We start from the raw sequence: 14,236 nt of genomic DNA, 5'->3' as shown, positions 1-14,236 counted from the left end.
AATTTCACAACCATTTTCACTGATACATTATACACCATAGCCAAGTTATGGAAACAGCCCGATGCCCTTTTGTGGAGGGATGGTTGGAGAAAGTGTGGCACATATACACAAGTGGATTTCACCCATCCATTATGAAGATCATTACATTATTTGCAAAGAAATGGATAGATCTCATAATATGTTAAGTAAACTAAGTCAGAGCCAGACACACAAATAACCCATTTTCTGTCGCATATTTGGAAGCTAGAACTTAATGCAAGTTTACACAACAGTATTAACCAAAGCATGCTATTTTCAGAGGAGTATTTAAAAGGTGTAATTTCTTTTTTTTTTTAAATTTAATTTAATTTTATTTGTGAACATACTGTACAGAGGGGTTACAATTACATGGGTAGGATAATGCGTACATTTCTTACCAAGCATTGCAGCCTCCTCCTTTGTTTACCCTTCACCTCCCTTCCCAGCCTCCCCCCACCCCCAATCCCAATCCTTCTCGTTTTCCCCCTCCCCCCCCCCCCACACCGACGTTGTAAAGCTCGTTTTGGACATGACAACTTGTACTTCTTATTGTTGCAACAGGTCCATAAAAGGTGTAATTTCTTATAAAATTGAAATTTATAAAATTGAAAGTAGGGTGAGGTTTGGAAGGGTGTGGGAAAGTTATGTAAAGATCCACTGTATTTATAAACTGATTTGTTGAATGGAATTTCCTTTGTACAACTATTTAAGATAATAAAAATATAATTAAAACAATGGAGACAACTGATCTTAAACTGACTTCTCTTCAACCATGAGTCAATATAATAGTTTCCTCCTCAGAAATTTTCTTTGCATGTATTTTCCTTATGATGACAGAAAAGTGACCAATGCAATGAATATCAATACATCACATTGCACATCATAAAGATACAAAATATTAAAATCACAATAAAAAAACGTTAGATTTCATCACATGATAAAATAATAGGTAGAATGTATCAAATGCTGATTGATTGTTTTTCCAAGTAATTTACCTATGCTATCTAATTTCAACATCACAATAATCCCATAAAGTGGAACTAATTCCATTTTTACGTCTCAGATGATGATATGGAAATCTTCAGAGTTGGAATTACTAGTACAACATTGCACACATGGTAAGTTTTAGCCTGATTCTCATCTCCCACTGTATCAAATAACTTCATTCTATTTTATGACTAAAATACCAGCACTTAGTAGACTAATTCTAGGAAAATTTCCCAGAATTATTGTGTACACTCTAATATTATTTCACTTTATCTTTGTTAGAAAATAGGTAACTGTAATATGAAAACTCCAAGTTCATAATCAATTTATACTTCCCTGATGAAAGGAACTGCTAAACTATAACGTTCTTGATTTCTAGCTCAAAATAGTAGAAATCATATTCTATCCCTTTACTCAACGCTGCGCTGCCTGGGTATCCCATCTCTGTTTAACACAGTGTTATGGAAAGAATGACCTCCCCAATTCCTCATGGAAACAGACTGCAGGTCTTATGGACCAATCATTTCCACATCGTAATTCACCTAAGTTGTTTACCATGAGAAGTATTTTGATTTGTATTTATACCCAACATTTTGAGAGAAATGTGCTACTTTAAAATGCTATTTAATAAGACTTAAAGAAAAATCACCTTTGACCCCAGCTAAATATTTTACTTTTCATATACCAAAAATGCAGTGTGATCTATCATTAATATTAGGAAGGACAGTTTAAAAATCATAGACACCAAGACCTAAGCATGAATTAAAGACTCTCCAACTTGTGAATACAATTGGTTTAAAAAGACATCAATACTACTGCATTTTCTCAAAATTTCTTATGATTGAATTATGAACTATTAACACTTGAAAATAACTCATTTTCTTGGGAGTAGGACACAACACACAAGATTAATCCTAATCTTTTTTAAAGAACTTCATTTATACTACAAATTCACCCCTATAACTACAAAGATTCTAAAAATAACAAGTACAGAGAAACAAAGGAAACAATTTAACTGCATCATCTACATTAAAAGGACTGTGTTAATATAAAACAAAGTTATACTAATAATTAGCTTACCAAATTCACTTACATTCTTTAATCCTATATCATTTACTTTCGTAAAAACTGGGTTTTCATTAAATGATGCATAAGAAAGCCTATATACCCACTTACATTTTCAGATCTTAACAATATTTATTTCAGAAATGTCTTTAGATCTATAGTCAATGAAATGAAATAATAATAAAATATTCAAAGTCTTTTCAGAAATTTCAAGACTACCTCTGGGATGTTATTTATATTGGAAAAGATATTCAAAAAATCGTATTTGTTAAAGTTGCCGTAGTTACTCCCATAAAAGAGCCTTTAGTGAAAATACGTTTACATGTACAAAACAACTTCAAATACATCCACTATCTGGAAATGACACATGCTTTTTGTTTGTTTGTTTGTTTTTGAAAGTAATATCTAAGAAGCATATCCACAATAAGGTTTTTCAGTCAATATGGTGGGATGTGCAAACGTAATAAATATGGGGTTATCTCTTAGTCAGAATAGATATGATCTTACAAAGAAATATATTTTCAACAGAAATACAGAATTAATCCACCTTGTGTTTCATGGGAATAACCAGAGAGTAATACCTGTTTGGTCAGGTCGGTCAAACTCACTCCATGAGAATATTTTAAAAGTATATCCAATTTAAGAGGTCAAATACATATTTTGTACTGACAGTCATCTTACAGCAATAACTTACTACCTAATTATGTCTATATCTTCTCACCTAACATGTAATAAGAGCTGAAAGCAGTCCCTTTTATCTAACTTGAGTAAATGCATTAATTATGATGATGTTATTATTTGACAAGTAAAATATACAAAAGGGTGATTCCACTGTAAAGACATGACAGAACAGTGATAAATAAAAATATTGCAACACAGTTAGCTCTTTTCAGCCTCACCCTGTCCACATTGGCAAGCAACATTGCAAAAGCACACACACACATATACACATACACACATGCGCACATGTACATACATATACATGCATGCTAAATTCAGGGTTTATTGTACAAAAAAGTTCAAATAAAATATTCGTGATTAGTACAAATGATAATTTGCATTATTAAAAAATGATACACAATTCAGTCACAAAGGGTGTTTCATTTTACCTGCCTTCCCCATGTGACCACTTAATTTATTTTTAATTAATTAAATAAATAAGTAACGCATTCATTTCTTTGGTGGTAATAGGGGCTTGAGGGCCTGGCTCTGTCTCAGAATTTAGTTTTTTTTTAGTGTTCTCAAGCCTAGCATTTGACTGCTTTTGCCACAGCTCCATTTCTAGCTTTTGCTGGCTACTTTCAAATCAGAATTTAATGGGAATTTTTTGACTTGGTCTGGTTTGAAACCACAATCCTCAGATTTCATCTTTCTAATTACCTAGGATTAATGACATGAGCCACCAGTGTGGCTTCTACTTTTTCCTCTATGTTCATCTAATGCACATACTTACATAGAAATTTAAAACTGAGTATGGAACCAAGATGTACAGTGATGATATTGTCCTGTCAGAAATTCAAGTTAGTAATTTAAATTTCTTAAGACCATACAGAAAAATACTATGATATAGTACAAGAGAATACACTATTGAACATATGAGCTTTAAGAGTTTTCTAATAGGTCAATTATTTATTGTTACCCAATATTAGAAAAAAAGTATAATGCAGAAGTAAAATAGCAGTCCTTTACATAACTACTTAAATTCCTTGTTTTTTTAAAAAAAACACTTGTTTTCATCTAAAAAAGTAGTCCTATCTATTCTCTTCATGTGATTTTTATGACTGAAGGTGCTTAATGAGAAGTCAAAATGTATTAGTAATCAATTAAATCTCACTTTTTCTTCTTGGAGAATATAATGATCAACACACTAGTTCAGAATCAGCAAGCAATAGTTCAGAATCATGCTCACAGTGCAAGTAAATCACCAGTAAGTAATCCTCGATGCCATTTTCCCCAAAGTTTTGTCATAGATATAATCAGCCTGCCTTCTCTAGCTGCTTTCCTAGCCTGGACCTATTTCTTTATTGTACAGAAAAAGTGTGATTTAACTGTTTTCAGTCAGATCTACTCCTAGAATTATCAAGGATTTACATTCTTGTCTGTAATTTGGTCAGAGCTACGTCTCTTTATGTAGACTACTAAAATGTATTTACTAATTTCAAGTAAATACATAATTCTATTTCCATCTTTTTTAAAAAATAAAATTCTATTTGCTCTATAAATTAATCAGAGGCATGGATTTTGTGGCTAGCTAGGTCATTGCACATTGCAGTCTCTCTCTTCCTCTCTTTCATGGTTCTCATAGATAATAAAACTGCTCCATAATTATCCTAATTTTGCTTTTATATTTTTGGTTGCATCATTTCACTTTCTGCTCTGTCATTTCCCAAATCTTTTATATAGAAAGCATTATTTCATATTTTCTCATTCCTAAAAGAAGCTGCACACGAAGACACTACTGGTTCTCCTTTTCGTTTGGTACCTTTGAATACGGAGGAACATCTTTCATCTGCTCTCCATCAATTCTCTACTTTCCAGTTAGAATAATTTAAAATAATGAAAATGGAAAACGAGAAAATAAATCATGGTGAAAAAAACAGATGTAGTAAATTCACCGGATTTTTCTGACCAGTTCAACCAACGTGAACTATTGGCGAAATACATGGACACCTCATTTCCACTGTCACTGAAAGTTTCTGCTTAGGCAATTCTGATTAAGATGAAGAAAAAAATGAAAAAATGATGAATGTTATAAATTGCAAGAAAAAAACGGAGTAGGATCCAAGCAAATTTCTTCTTTGGGCTACTGAAAATATTCGGCTTACTACAGTGCAGTGACTACTTTCCAAAAAGGCCACTCATGTGAATACTAGGGATGAGGATGAGTATATATCCCTTCATCGGGAAGCCTACAGTGGACACTTAGACATTGTCTGTGAGTTGGTGGCTCAAGCAGCAGATATTCATGCAATAACTGTAGATGGGTGGACACCGTTGAACAGTGATTATACATGGAATAATACTAGTGTGGCCATTTTCTTCATCATGATGCAGATACCAATGCCAAAACTAAAGGCCTTTTGAACACCTTGCACCTTGCTGCTGGGAATAGAGATAGGAAAGATATGTTGGATATCCTTCTGTTGCACCATTTTATCAAACCAGGTCTGAAGAACAACTTGGAAGAAAATGCATTTGATATTTCCAAAAGGATAAGTATGTATCACTACCTCTTTGAAGTTGTGGAAGGCTGTACATATTGTTCTCTTAAGTTTAATGGTTCGGTTAAGTTTCTTTTTTTCCCTCTTTGTTTTTCTTTTTCTCATTTTTTTTTGGAGTTTTTTTTTTTTTATTAAAATACCATACAGGAGAGTTACAATTACATGGACAAGGTAATGAGTATATTTCTTATGAAGCATTGTTGCCTCCTCCTTTGTTTTCCATTCCCATCCCTTCCCATCTCCCCCTCACACTCCCCTCCTGCCCTCCCACTGCCACCCCCAAGCCAAAGGTGTAAAGTTCGTTTTTCGACATGACGTCTTGTACATCTCATTGTTGCAATGGATCCACCTGTATCCCTATTTAAACGGTTTGTTTTTTTCCCTTCTCCACCACAAATCATACCAACATCAAATACAGTGAAAACAGGGGTTATACCGTGGGAGGGAAATACAAAACAACAAAGAAATCATCTTAAAAATATAATAGAAACAATCGCAAGGAAAAAAAAGATTTGAATCTTTATCTTGGGGTTCATTTTACCTAACATCAACTTATCTGACCGTTTCTGCTTTTCTCAGACATATACTAGTTATTACAATTAAGGGAAACCATGGGACCTAGGTTTCCTTGGGCCTGGCTTAGTTCACTTAATATAATTGTTTCAAAGTCTTTCCATTTCCTAATAAATGGGGCAATGTCATTCTTTCTGGTGGAGGCATAGAATTCCAGTGTGTATATACCACATTTCCTTGATCCATTCATCTACTGAGGGGCATCAAACATGACCATACGAAAGCTACCAGAACAAATATATTTATTGCAGCATTATTTACTATAGCTAAGGTATCAATTAAGTTTCTTAAACTTCAAAATGCCAGTCCATTCTTTTGTTTGTTTGTTTTTCATTGTGAAAATGCCATACAGAGGGGTTACAATTTCATGAGCAAGATAATGAAAACATTTCTTATCAAGCATTGTTGTCTCTTCCTTTGTTTCCGCTTCCCATCCTTTCTCATCTCCCCCCTCTCCCTGTCCTCCCACCCCAACCAAATTTGTAAAGTTCATTTTTTGACATAACAATTTGTACATCTCGTTGCAATGGGTCCACCTGTATCCCTATTTAAAGGTTTTTTTTTTTTCCCTTCCCAGCCACAAATTATACCAACATCAAATACAGTGAAAGCAGGGGTTATGCCATGGGGGAGGGACATACAAAGCAACAAAGAAATCATCTTATAAATATGTTCGAAACAATTGCATGAAAGTGCCAGTCCATTCTTTGTGTCCATAGAAAATATTTTCACAATCCAAATAACAGCAATATCTTCCTGTAAAAATTCTGGGGAATTCTTCCAAGTGAATTGTCTGATTTTGATGTTAAAGTATATTCAAGAGTTTGTTTTTGTATACATGTATAATGATTTCTGCAGAGTTTGTGATTTTTTAAAATCAGAAATAATTTGAATTTATCTGTTGAAATGAGTAGTACAAAAACTAAAGATATTTCTTGTGCTTGTCTGAAAAAAAGGATATTTTTAAATATTCTATATTCTGTGTTTGCATAATATCCATAATCTATTTCATTCTCTCCTAGATATAATTTGAGTTCTACATTGTTTTGTAATACATAGGTTCATTAATAAATGTGTCCTGTAAGATTGCATTCCATATATAAAGTTAAAGATTCCTTTTTTTTTCTAGGTCCTTATACTAGTATATTTCTTTGGGATAAAATGAGAATTTAACTAATTTCAAAAGTTTTGTAAAGGTTATGCTATGTAAAGGCATTTCTGATGTGAAGATTTAATACACTGATATGAAACTAACCTTTAATTCTAGGACTTACATGTATTGTTACTCTTGTAATTATGTAATCAACTTTTTAACAACTGCTTTTCATTTCTTGCATCTGAAGAATGAAAAATATGGAATACTATACAAATTTTCATTTCATCCTTGTGCAAATGCCATGTTAATCTCTGTATTGTTTTAATTTGTGTAGACGTGCTGCTGAAGCATGTAGTATCCTCTAAATTTAAGTAGTTAATGATGCAATCTTCATATAGGCTTATATCTTTGCGTGCCTATTTGTAACAAGGAAACCTTATTGTTCCTAACAATATTATTGATCGTTTTTTCCTAAAATTGTGTATATAGTGGAAAAATTATATTGTTTCGTCGATTGCTCACATTTGCAATTTTTTTGTCACTGACTATTTTAAGTCTTTTTCATTTTAGATTTGATCATACTTTGAAGCATTTATAGCTAGGTCCAAAAGTGATGGCTTTTTCAAGTACTTATTTGTCCAACTGAGTTAGCTTTGTGGAGCTAATGGATCCAAAGTAAACCTTGCTTAAGAGCTACTTCTAAACTTCTCCAGCTTAAAATTTCCCAAATGAGGTCTTACTGGCACAAATGTCTACCTGATCCTTTACCCTTCTTCCATGTAGGAACAGACCAACCAGAATATCTTACCCTGAAATCATACTTTGTCTTACTGGAAGAAAACTAATCTTCGTTACAAGGGATCATAGAGAGATGAACAGTTCAGACAGAACTGTTCAGACCAGAAGGTATTTTATCAAAATATAATTGTTTATGATACCTACCATTTCAAAAGTAGCTAAAGCCAAGAAGGTGAAAAATTGTTCATATGCATAATTACCTAATGTCATGGTCTGTCTACCTTCCAAGCAGGAAGGAACTTACACTACTGTCTTTCTATCAACAAATATTTCCATAGCTCCAGGAGAAGTCCATGTGTTTCTCCTCGATATTAGGCCTTAAATTAGTAATGCTTTAATCACAGTGTTTCCTCTTGTCTCCAGACTGTAAATCCACAAATGGTAAAACTTTAGGTCTAGCTCTACGAAATACTGTGGTAGAGATAATGCAATATTACTTTAAAACAAAGTTGTCTTTAATACCCTAACCACCACAGAACAATGTAAAACATGTGCTGTTTTTTTATTATTTTATACATAGATATATATATTATTTTATATTTGCTGATTTTATATTTCACACAGTGAAACTTACTAGAATTAATTGATAATTTGATAAATAAATTGATAATTATTTATTCCAATGCATAGAATTGGAATATAAATAATTAGGTTTAGGGCTGGGAAGGTGGCTCAGTGGTAGAGTGCTTGCCTTGCATAACTGAGGCTCTGGATTCGATTCCTCATCACCACATAAGCAAAAAGAAAAAAGCCAGAAGTGGCGCTGTGGCTCAAGTGGTTTGACCGCTAGCCTTGAGCTGAAGAGCTGAGGGACAGCACCCAGGCCCAGAGTTCAGGCCCCACGACCGGAACACCCCCCCCCCAAAAAATAAATAAAATAAAAAAATAAATAATTAGGTTTAGAATATATATCGGAATATAAAAAGTATCAATGTAATGTCTTGAGTATAAGCTTGTGATACCTTCTAATTGTTCTTGGTCTTCTGAATTCACATGGTAAAAAAATGTTGTTTTCCTCTAATCTATAAGGGATTTTAGTCTTCTGCCCTGTTCATGGTTTTAACTCGCTGGTCCCAAAATGTTTTTCTCCATATTTCTGAAGCATTCCTACTGATTATACCCAAATTTTGCTGATATGATCTCTAAAAGATATTATTCTTCTGCAGGACCCATGGGTCCTAGGATCCTAGGTCCCAGTTACCTGCATCATCAGATAACAGGTGCAAGACTTCTCACCTAGGCCCATACAACATGCCAACAGAATGTAATTGAAGACCCATCTTAATTTCTCATTTCCTATAATATTTTAGGGCCTCAATTCTTTGAGAAGAAGGAATTAGCAGTAAGCAATTGTGAAATGCAAGGGAACTTAAAATGAAAGATGAGATCATAAACTCTGAGAGAAAGTACTGTAATTCAAATTTTCAATTTACAGATGACCAGACCATATCAGTGAACAACATCACAAAGTGTCACAAAATTATTTTTAATACCCCTCCCCTAATGATTAATGAAAGATTTCAGTCCAGCATTAGTGGGCCCAGAAAATATTACCTGGAAAAATAGATCTGTAATTGGTCTAACCAGGCCCGGAAAACTTGACTTAGAGGTCAAATCCAGAAAAACATTAATTGTGAAGATCCTTAGTGCTTCAAAACTTTGGTACTCCAGTAAAACTTGGTTCTGTGGTATAAAATGTTGTCATTCTCAAAACATTTAATCTCCTGAAAGTGTATTTTTTTTTCAAATAAACTTTAAAATATCACAATCGCCAAAATAACATTTGACAAATAGATGATACTTAGTGACATTATAAGCTTTTCAAGTGTAGGGAGCAAGTTACAATAGAGTTGATTTATTTACCCAACACTAATGCCATTGTTTCAACCACTCATTAAAGTGTAGAAATAATACCACCCACCATTTGTGTTGTTCAGTAGGTGCCTTCCAGAAATATGTTAAATAGATCAACCTCCCAAATTTCAAACGCAAACATTAGCTAATAAAGTAAATTTCATCACTTAATAAGGTACATTTTAAAAAGCCACAAATAGTTGCCTTATCATACGTTGTTTTATGTTTTCCCTATAAGTCTAACATAGTAAGTCTTGAATATGGATACTCATCAGAGATGTGACAAACATAAAATCTGTCTTCTATTTCTATCATATTCCTCTATAGTAGTAAATTTTAATTTTCTTCTTTTTCCAAAACTTATAGGTAGTAGAAAATATTATCCCATAGAAAGTAAAATAATCACACACCATTGTACATAGACATTTATAAAAACTGATAGTTAGGAATACATTCTAAGCCATTTTTAAACTTTCTTGTTGATTAAAGATTAATCTTTCAAATGAATGAGAATAAAATCAAGTCTAGGGGCTTCACATCTCCAGTCTTGCACATTATTATTGCAGATGAACAAATTATGGAAATGTAAGTTGACATAAGTTCAAGTATATACAGGATTGAATCTCCAAAGAATGAAAATAAACCTTTCAAAGTATTAACAGACAGTTTAACAGAACAATTATCAGGAAGTTGAAAGCAGAGAGGAATAATAGTAAAGACATAGAATGAATGAAAAATGGAACAAGGGACAAGTACAGCTAGAATAGTCAATGTACACATGTGATAAAGGAAGTGGTAAATCTGAAATAAATCTTGGAGAAGGGGTTGATTGACAACGATAGAAGGAGTGAATCTGATCCAGGGGCATTGGACAATTAAATGGACATATTTAATTGTAACACACTTGCACAACCTTTTGAAATTCAGTTAAAGAACACACAAAAATCACAACCAAACAGCAATCTTTAGAGAGTATGAGCATGAGGCTGTTAATGGAAGGCAGTTTTGGGAAAAGCAAACAAAGATATTCAAAGAGGGAAGTTTACGGTAGGTGAGAATTTTGAACAGATTTAAATAGATTGTCTAAAGTTATAAATCACCTACATCTGCTGCAAATACTATCTTTCTTCTGCGAGTTCTCTTTGTCTGAAGTGGACACTCCAGTACTGAGACATACTTGATAGCTTGTGAAGATAGAATGAAATAAACAAGATCAAGGACCCGTTACTACACTGGAGAGAAAACAATTCTCTATGCTTTCTTTCATCTCTCTTCACTACTCTCTCTTCATACTTTTAAGTCAATGATTTTGAATTATATATTTCCTTCTTTGTTCTGACAAAGTAATTGGTCAAAGTAATTCACTAAATATTATTTTCAATTTTTTTCTTTTCTTTTCTTTTCTTTTTTGTTGGTGGTGGGGCTTAAACTCTGGGCCTGAACCCTGTCCCTGAGCTCTTCAGCTCAAGGCAAGCACTCTACCACTTGAGCCACAGCACTACTTCCGGCTTTTTTCTTTTTACTTATGTGGTGCTGAGGAATCGAACCCAGGGCCTCATGAATGCAAGGCAAGCGCTCTACCACTGAGCCACCTTCCAGGACCCATTTATTTGTTTGTTTTTGTTGGTCATGGGGCCTGAGGTCTGGGCCTAGGCACTGTCCCTCAACTATTCAGTTCAAGAATAGCAATCCACCACTGGAGCTACAGTGCCACTTTTGGCTTTTTTTTCTGCTTATGTGGTGCTGAGGAATTGAACCCAGGCCCTCATGCATGCAAGGTAAGCACTAAACTATTGAGCAACCTTCCTAAACCTACTATATTAGTTATTGTGTATTTATTTTACATCCTTTTTTTGGGGGGGGTCCGATTGTGGAGCCTAAGCTCTGGGCCTGGGTGCTATCCCTAAGATCTTCAGCTCAAGGCTAGCACTCTACCACTTGAGCCACATCGCCACTTCCAGCTTTTTTCTTTTTGCTTATGTGGTGCTGAGGAATCGAACCCAGGGCTTCAGGCATGCAAGGCAAGCGCTCTACCACTGAGCCACCTTCCCAGCCCCCATTTTTTTCTATCATGCTGCTTACTTATTCAAGCGAGTCCAATAAACTTCCCCCTTGCACTTGTTGCCATGAAAACCTAACATTTATGTTAATCAGGACAAACTCTAATGTAAAACTTTGTCTCCATAAAACCAGTCCAAGAAGCTGTGATCACAAATATATGGCTATTCTTTTTTCTTTTACCTTGAAAATCTTCTGTGTTTAAAGTGCCAACAAAAATAAGTACTCCAACACTTTTTGGTTCAATCACTTCTAACTCAAAGTTATATTTTGCTAACAAGATGCTTAGGGGAAACTGAAGAATACTCCATTTTATCTTCTCTCTTTAGACTCTCCTTAGATATCATATCAGGAACAGCGAAGTCATTTTTGCAAAATTATTTCAATAGATTATTTTTCTCTTGTCTTGCATTTGCTCAACAAGATGAATGGGGGAGAATAGAGTTAAATCACCCATGCCTTGGATGACAGTGTCTGTTACAAAGGACAATGATTGCATGTTCTACTTCTATGTCCTCTTAACTCTTGCCTGATATCCAATTAATCACATCTTCTTGGCTTCAAGTCTAGTGAAGCTGAAGCACTATAAGGCCTTCCCCACTGCTAAACCTTCATGGTTTCTCCTTTAAAACTCTTTTAAGTTGCATCATTTGGATGTGGAATTTATTTTGATATTCCATTCAATCAGTTCTGCATTGTAGTGAGCCAAATTGGCTCTATAAAATCACTTTAGGTAGCACAAATATTAAGACAATCTATATCAAAAAGTTTTGATCTCCCTCCACTGATGAAGCCAATACACTTAGCTAGGGCTTCTAAGAACACTGTTTTCTAAGCTTTTCCATTTGCTCAATTATTTTGTGACCTCCAAACTTTTAGGCTTTTGTACTAAGAGACGTTTTCACTATCTCATGATAATAAGGGTATTATTTTTTGTGAGCCACTTTGAAATGTGAAATCACTGGTGTGAAGTATCTAATCAGATTTTTTTCTGTGTTTCAGTGCTTCACATGCAAAGACCTCATGGAAAGTATTATAAACAGAAATGTGTAAGCCCAATGCCTTCTTTCATTGTGGAGGGCACTTTGTCCCTAAATATTTTGACCCAAATTATCTTTTTCAAAGAATTACTGTTTGTTAAGTAAAGGCCAATTCACAAATTTTGATGTCTTTTTTTTTTAAGAACTTTGAATTTAAATTCCACTACAACCTTGTTTCACACAGTGAGAGTATATTTCCCGGGTAAGGACAATTCTCACGGAAACTTACAGAATTTATAGGAAGGTTTCTTAAGTTTGTTTGTTTAGTGTGAAAATGAGCCATCTTCACCCACATTGCTTCCTCTCCACTAAGTCTCCATGGATTTCTTTGCACGAAAGCCTATTTTCCCAGGCAATTTTAAATTTTCTTCATAAGCTAAGTTGTTAAAAATTAAAATTTACCTGTCACAATTTTAAAACTCTTTTGAAATTCCTTTATCAGAACCACGAATTCACCAATCCTTATTCCACCTTGACCATCAAAAACAGTTACCATGTTGTTTTCACAATATAGTGTCCATGCAACTAATATTTTCCAGTGGCTTTGTTATGCATACATATGACCATATAAGATGATACTGAGCAAAATTAACTCTAAGATATGGAATCAGAGATTTTTATTTGCGGTTGTTGTTTTTAATGTATTAAGCGATTTCTATATTCTTTGGGTTTTCCCCTATGGTTTATCCCTTGCTGTATTTGACTTTGTACCCTGTGCATTATGTATACATTTATCTTAATTAGGGAAGGGAAGAGGAACAAGAAAATGGCGACACAAAGGACAAAGTGCAAACCAATTCATTAGTAATACTCACAAGACAATATGTTGGAAATATACATTGCAACTTGTGAGGGGTATTGAGGTGAAGAAAAATTGTTAGAAAAATGAGGGAGGGGATAACAAATTTGAAAAGTTATTCATTCACTACCTTACAGTTACTGTAACCCCACTGTACATCACTTTGACAATAAAATTAAATTTAAAAAGTTAGCTGCATAAAATAAAATTTCACTGTATTGGTATAGTATTATTATTTATATAGTAACTTTTAAAAATCATTACTCTTTGGCATCTAATTTGAATTAATTACTCCTTCTTTATCAGAGGGTCATCAACTCGAATGTTATCCAGCTAGACAATATTGTCACAATATACTTGCCAATATTTTGAAAAAAGAATAAATTTAGTACTTTTACACACATAAAACCGAAAAAAGTTTAATTCTATGGAAACCCATAACTTTTAAAAGTAAATAAGTTGTTAAGAGAACAGAATATATGTGTTCTTCAAAATTCCTATGACTAATAACTACTCATTTTCAAATTCTGACCGTTCCATTCCTGAGAAATTCAAAACAATACCTGTTTGCATGTTATGTAATTCTTCAATAGATGCAGTTTCCAATGAGGTGTTACAGATTGAGAAGTCAAAAGAAAAATAACCACAATTGATAGAGCATAAAACTATGAAGCATCTGTGATAATTATTCAAGAGTAAGCAATCTCAATATTTATGCCATAAAGTC

At 33.8% G+C, this 14,236-nt stretch overlaps 1 pseudogene; it reads right to left on the bottom strand.

Annotated features, from left to right (window-relative positions):
• Positions 1-7,211: 7,211 nt before the first annotated feature.
• On the bottom strand, positions 7,212-7,311 carry LOC122100999 (annotated as a pseudogene).
• Positions 7,312-14,236: the final 6,925 nt, after the last annotated feature.

The sequence above is a fragment of the Dipodomys spectabilis genome, unplaced genomic scaffold (genome assembly GCF_019054845.1).
Source record: "Dipodomys spectabilis isolate Male_0828 unplaced genomic scaffold, ASM1905484v1 ptg000614l, whole genome shotgun sequence".
Classification (NCBI taxonomy): Eukaryota; Metazoa; Chordata; class Mammalia; order Rodentia; family Heteromyidae; genus Dipodomys; species Dipodomys spectabilis.
The sequence above is the reverse complement of the archived record's forward strand: the minus strand, read 5'-3'. Positions and strand labels throughout refer to the sequence as shown.